Consider the following 7340-nt stretch of genomic DNA (forward strand, 5'->3'; position numbering starts at 1 on the left):
ACTGTGTACATACATTACTTATCCTGTACTGCTCCTGAGTTACATCCTGTATTATACTCCAGAGCTGCACTCACTATTCTGCTGGTGGAGTTACTGTGTACAAACATTACTTATCCTGTACTGATCCTCAGTTACATCCTGTACTAGCTGATATAAGCGGCTTCGCCCGAGTTAATTTGGCACTGGTGTTTATCTGGTGTTCACACGGAAAATCTTAGGAAGCCGTGGTTACTTTAGAGATACTGAGGAAAAACATATGTTCACCATTTTGCGTAGTTCTCTGCGTTACCCAGGAAACACCACGGGGAGGCAACCATGCGACGCTTCCTTTGCATAAAATGACATCAGGAAGTGAGAGAATTAGATTACGTACATAAAATTTGGGCACTAATTCTTTTGCGCTAGAATTGAATAATCGAGTTGGGACCCAATTTCTTTTCCTATTTTGGAGATAATCTATGCTTGCGCCAAATTTCATGTTTCCAGAGCGTCATCCCGACGGCCCCATTACATATGGAGGTTGCCCTCTGACCCAGGTAGGGACAGGAAGAGTTTAAAAGCACCTCCCTTTCCACCCATGCTTCAGTGTCTTCCTGTCCCTACGGTGGGACAGAGGAGCAGCTCCAGAGCTGCAGGAGATAGGAAGCTGCGGAGGCAAGAAGACTTACCGCAAAGAAATACTTACCGCACGCTGTGCGGCCCCCCTGGAGGGGTAGAGGTCGGGGCCGCACACTCAAGAGTCCCTGCATCCCCGACCTGCGCTGCCGACGGAGCCGTCAGTCGCCCAGTAGCGCTGGTCTCCCTCGCGCGGATCGCATGTTCGGGCCGCCGCTGCTGTGATGGGATAGTTCCTCCTGGCAGGGGAACGGCAGCGGCGGCCTCCCTGGACCTCGGGCGCATAGCGGTGACGTCATCCGGCGTGGTGACGTCACGCGCACAACGTAGGGGGCGTGGCTACCGGCGAAAACCCGGAAATGGCGCCAAATTTGAAAATCCTCCCCATAAAAGCAGGCTAAACTCCATGGAGGTTCCTGCTGACTGCCAGACAAGTGTATGTGAGTATGTCTACCCGCGACAGCTCAGCACGTGAGGGAGAGATTGACACCCTACCAACTGTAAGTAGGCTATACGCCAAAACATGCGCAAATGGTCACTTGTACAGCGGATGCATATATGTTCCCTTTCTTGTCTCCCCTCTCCCCCACTTTCATGGGTAGATGGATAAGGAGGGTCCAAAGAAAATGGACCCGAGGAAAAAATCGAAAAAATGCGTCCTCTGCAACAAAAGGCTCGAGGAGAGCTATAAAAAACCCCTATGCGAGGAGTGAGTGTATTACCGCAAGTAATGCTCCTGAATCCAACGCTTGCACTGCTATAACAGTGAATTGCTCTGCCTTCACAGATGCACGGGGAAAATTCTCGCAGAGGAGAAAGCAGCATTCAAATCCGATATCCGCTGCATGATAAGGGAAGAGCTGCAGGCTTCCATGGCGTCCCTTCCCCAGGCCCAGCCAGGTCCGTCACGGGTCCCTAAAAGACCTAGACAGACCGAGTCGGCGAGTTCGATCTCCGGTGAATCGCTGGAGCTCCTGTCCGAAGGGGAATTAGAGGACCCACCAGTTCCCATAGAAGACGAGAAGAAATATTACTTCTCATCAAGCGACATTGCGCACCTCATCAAGGCGGTGAGGGAAACAATGCAAATTGAGGAAGATAACCCGCCGAGAACAATCCAGGATGAGATGTTTGGCGGCCTCCGATCTAGAAGAAAGATCATGTTCCCAGTCAACCAGACGCTGCAGCAAGTGATCACAGATGAATGGCAGGAACCGGAAAAAAGGATCACTGTTCCAAAAGAGATCCGAAACCGGCTCGCATTCGCTACCGAGGACGTCCGCCTGTACAGGGAAACCCCCAAGGTGGACATCCAGATCGCAAAAGTGGCCAAGAAGACCCTCTTGCCCTTCGAGGACACCTCCCAGCTATCCGATCCGATGGATAAAAAAATCGACGGATTAATGAAGAAAGCCTGGGAGGCAACATCCCTCACCATCGAGGCTAACATAGCCTCAACCTCAGTGGCTAGATCCATGGCGCTCTGGCTAAACAGGCTAGAAGCCTCCATAAAGGATCGGGCCCCCAGAGAGGAGTTGGCCAGCTGTCTCCCCCTCTTAAAAATGGCTACCGCCTTCCTGGCTGACGCATCAGCGGAAACGGTAAGATACGGGGCAAAAACCGGAGTCCTCAGCAACTCAGCGAGAAGGGCACTATGGCTGAAGACTTGGGCCGCAGACATTACATCCAAAAATAAGCTCTGCGCCATCCCCTTCCAAGGGGAATATATGTTTGGGCCCGTCCTGGACAAAATCCTGGAAAAAGTCGGCGACAAGAGTAAAACCCTGCCTGACAGACAACCTTTCAGGAAACCATCCTTCCCGAAGAGGATGCGCCAGCCTCCTCCCGAAGTTAAAGGGAAAGGGAAGACTGGAAGATGGTCGTACCCCAAGGGAGGTCGGGGTAAGGAAGTCCAACCCTCCCCTGAACAAACAGGGGGTAGATTAGCGGGCTATCTAAGCCAGTGGCAAGGGGTAACGTCTAACCCCTGGGTACTCCGAATAATCGAAGCAGGGTACCAAATTGAATTCCACTCGCTACCCCCTAGGAGATTCCTTATAACCTCCCCGGGGTCCCTACAGGAACAAGGGAACCTCATAAAAGGCGTTCAGGAACTTAAGGACCTAGGGGTCATTACACAAGTCCCCGATTACGAAAGGGGTGAGGGATTCTATTCCCCCCTATTTCTAATAAAAAAACCGAATGGTTCCATTAGGACTATATTTAATCTTAAAGCCCTAAATCAATTTATCTCGTACAAAAAATTCAAGATGGAAACAGTAAGATCCATCGTCCCACTAATAGATCGAGATAGTGTAATGTGCACCATAGATCTTAAAGATGCATATTACCATGTCCCAATAACGGCAGCCCATCACAAGTACCTGAGGTTTGCTCTGCGGGAGGGAGACAAGATCCAACATTACCAATTCACGGCCCTTCCATTCGGAATCTCCACCGCCCCTCGGGTATTCACGAAAATCGTTATAGAGATGGTAGCCTACTTCAGGCGGAATCAGATCCGCATATTTCCGTATCTGGATGACTTTTTGTTGGTGTCAAGGACGGAGAAGACCATGCGTATAGACCTATCCATGGTCTTATCCACCCTAAACAGTTTAGGGTGGATAGTTAACAAGCAGAAGTCCGACTTGAACCCTGGTACACAAAAGGTGTACCTGGGAGTATTACTAGACTCCCACATCCAGGAATCCCGGCTTCCATCATCTAGGAAGGAAGACCTCACCCAAAGAGTAAAATCCTTCTGTCAGGCTACGGCGGTTTCCATTAGAGAAACAATGAAGGTGCTGGGCATCCTGACGGCTTGCATTCAGATAGTCCCATGGGCACAGGCCCATACCCGGCAATTACAAGGATTTATCCTTGCCAACTGGGACAAACGGCAGACATCCCTGGATAAGAAGGTGAGCCTGTCCGTCCGAGTCAAAGAGTCCCTACGCTGGTGGACCTCACAGAGGAACCTAAGCAAAGGTACCTCTTGGTCACAAGAATCTACCGTACCCATCACAACAGATGCCAGCAAAACGGGATGGGGAGCCCAAGTAGCCGACCAAAATCTACAGGGGATTTGGGACCCCCAAGTAGCTAAACGCTCATCCAATTTCAGAGAACTAAGGGCAATCTGGGAAGCCCTTCAGGCGGCAGAACCCCTTATAAAAGGAAGGCATGTCAAAATCCTAACCGATAATATGACAGCTCTGTCATTTGTTCGTCACCAGGGGGGAACGCGACACCCGCACCTGCAACGACTGGCAACAGAGATACTCCGCTGGGCGGAATCCAACGTGCTGTCCCTCTCAGCGATCCACTTAAAAGGGTCCACAAACGTCGCTGCCGACTTCCTGAGCAGACAGAGCATCCATCCAGGAGAATGGGGACTGAATCAGCGAGTCTTCGACCAACTAATCTGCCAGTGGGGAGAACCGCAGATAGACCTGTTCGCCACGAAGAGAAATTCAAAGTGCCAGGACTTTTACTCGCTGAACCCCAGAGACAATCCACGCGGGGTAGACGCCCTGTCCCAAAGCTGGGACATGGACCTAGCCTACGCCTTTCCTCCCTTCCCACTGATCCCCCGCACCCTCAGGAAAATCCAAACCAGCCGGGCGTCAGTCATACTAGTTGCCCCTATGTGGGACAAAAGGCCCTGGTATCCCCTGCTAAAAGCCTTGGCGATCCAGGGTCCATTCCTACTACCAGCCGTAGAAGATCTTCTCCTCCAGGGCCCACTAACATACCCAGGGGTCGAGAAATTGAAGCTAGCAGCATGGATGCTGAAAGCATGATACTGCGTGGGAAGGGACTCTCCCATAATGTAATTACTACCCTAACAAAAAGCCGTAAACCTATCACGATAGCCATCTACGATAGGATATGGAAAAAATTCACAGAGTTCTGTAAAATAGAGCCAGGGAAAATCCCAGGAATTGACATTCCCGTAATCCTGGAATTTTTGCAGGCAGGCCTAGAAAAAGGCCTTAGTCCTAGAACCCTTAAAGTCCATACAGCAGCACTAGGGTCCTATCTAGATTTTCCCTTGGCAGAACACCGCTGGGTGCGTAGGTTTCTCAAAGGGGCAGAACGGCTTCGACCCTTTGTTAGAGAAACCTTTCCTACCTGGGACCTAAATATAGTCTTAACTAGCTTTTGCCAATCCCCCTTCGAACCCCTCTCACAACTCTCCTTGAGGCTGCTCACACTAAAAGTTACCCTTTTAGTTGCCATAACATCGGCTCGGAGAATAGGGGAATTGCAAGCATTACAATGTATTGAACCATACATGGTAATACAAGACGACAGGATTACCTTCAAACTAGACCCAGCCTTCCTTCCGAAGGTAGTGTCAAAATTTCATAGGGAGCAGACGATCACTCTGCCCTCCTTCTGTCAAAATCCCCGTAACGAGAAAGAGAGAGAATTTCATAACCTAGACGTTAGGAGAGCTGTTCTAGCGTACCTAGAGGCCACCCGCTCTTTCCGTAAAAATAATAACCTCTTCATTCAATTTCAGGGGCCGGCAAAAGGAAAGACGGCAACTAAGAGCACCATCGCGAGGTGGATCAAGACCGCCATCCAAGAGGCATATAAAGCCAGGGGTCTCGACCCTCCGGGAAAAATTAGAGCTCACTCCACTCGCTCTCTTTCCTCCTCTTGGGCAGAAAAAGGCCAGGCGTCTGCCGAGCAGATCTGCAAGGCGGCGACCTGGTCGAGTATACATACATTTACCCGACATTACAGGGTTAACGTCCAGTCGGACAAAGACCTGAGTTACGGACGTAAAGTCCTTCAGGCAGTAGTCCCACCCTAGGGCCACGTATAATTTGGTATACTCCATATGTAATGGGGCCGTCGGGATGACGCTCTGGAAGGACGCGGATTACTTACCGGTAGTCCCTTTTCCAGGAGTCATCACGACGGCCCATAGTTCCCTCCCCTTTAAGAATAATTTATGTTCTTCAAATGTAAATATGACCGAATAAAGGTAAAATTTGGTTTAGTAAACATTGTCCACCGTAATGATTTATAAGTCACTGAAGCATGGGTGGAAAGGGAGGTGCTTTTAAACTCTTCCTGTCCCTACCTGGGTCAGAGGGCAACCTCCATATGTAATGGGGCCGTCGTGATGACTCCTGGAAAAGGGACTACCGGTAAGTAATCCGCGTCCTTCTACGACATCGGGAAGTTGGAGAACTTTTGGCGAGTGAGTCAGTGAGGGCTTTCAGCTTTATATATATTTTTTATATATATATATATATATATATATATATATATATATATATATATATATATATAGATATATAGATTATACTCCAGAGCTGCACTCACTATTCTGCTGGTGGAGTCACTGTGTAAATACATTACTTATCCTGTACTGATCCTGAGTTACATCCTGTATTATACTCCAGAGCTGCACTCACTATTCTGCTGGTGGAGTCACTGTGTACATACATTACTTATCCTGCACTGCTCCTGAGTTACATCCTGTATTATACTCCAGAGCTGTACTCACTATTCTGCTGCTGGAGTCACTGTGTACATACATTACTTATCCTGTACTGATCCTGAGTTACATCCTGTATTATACTCCAGAGCTGCACTCACTATTCTGCTGGAGTCACTGTGTACATACATTACTTATCCTGTACTGATCCTGAGTTACATCCTGTATTATACTCCAGAGCTGCACTCACTATTCTGCTGGTGGAGTCACTGTGTACATACATTACTTATCCTGTACTGATCCTGAGTTACATCCTGTATTATACTCCAAAGCTGCACTCCCAATTGTGCTACTGGAGTCACTGTGTACATACATTACTGATCCTGTACTGATCCTGAGTTACATCCTGTATTATACCCCAGAGCTGCACTCTCTATTCTGCTGGTGGAGTCACTGTGTACATACATTACTTATCCTGTACTGATCCTGAGTTACATCCTGTATTATACTCCAGAGCTGCACTCACTATTCTGCTGCTGGAGTCACTGTGTACATACATTACTTATCCTGTAATGACCCTGAGTTACATCCTGTATTATACTCCAGAGCTGCACTCACTATTCTGCTGGTGGAGTCACTGTGTACATACATTACTTATCCTGTACTGATCCTGAGTTACATCCTGTATTATCCCCCAGAGCTGCACTCACTATTCTGCTGGTGGAGTCACTGTGTACATACATTACTTATCCTGTACTGATCCTGAGTTACATCCTGTATTATCCTCCAGAGCTGCACTCACTATTCTGCTGGTGGAGTCACTGTGTACATACATTACTTATCCTGTACTGATCCTGAGTTACATCCTGTATTATCCTCCAGAGCTGCACTCACTATTCTGCTGGTAGAGTCACTGTGTACATACATTACTTATCCTGTACTGATCCTGAGTTACATCCTATATTATACCCCAGAGCTGCACTCACTATTCTGCTGGTGGAGTCACTGTGTACATACATTACTTATCCTGTACTGATCCTGAGTTACATCCTGTATTATCCTCCAGAGCTGCACTCACTATTCTGCTGGTGGAGTCACTGTGTACATACATTACTTATCCTGTACTGATCCTGAGTTACATCCTGTATTATACCCCAGAGCTGCACTCACTATTCTGCTGGTGGAGTCACTGTGTACATACATTACTTATCCTGTACTGATCCTGAGTTACATCCTGTATTATACCCCAGAGCTGCACTCACTA

The sequence above is a fragment of the Eleutherodactylus coqui genome, chromosome 2 (genome assembly GCF_035609145.1).
Source record: "Eleutherodactylus coqui strain aEleCoq1 chromosome 2, aEleCoq1.hap1, whole genome shotgun sequence".
Lineage (NCBI taxonomy): Eukaryota > Metazoa > Chordata > Amphibia > Anura > Eleutherodactylidae > Eleutherodactylus > Eleutherodactylus coqui.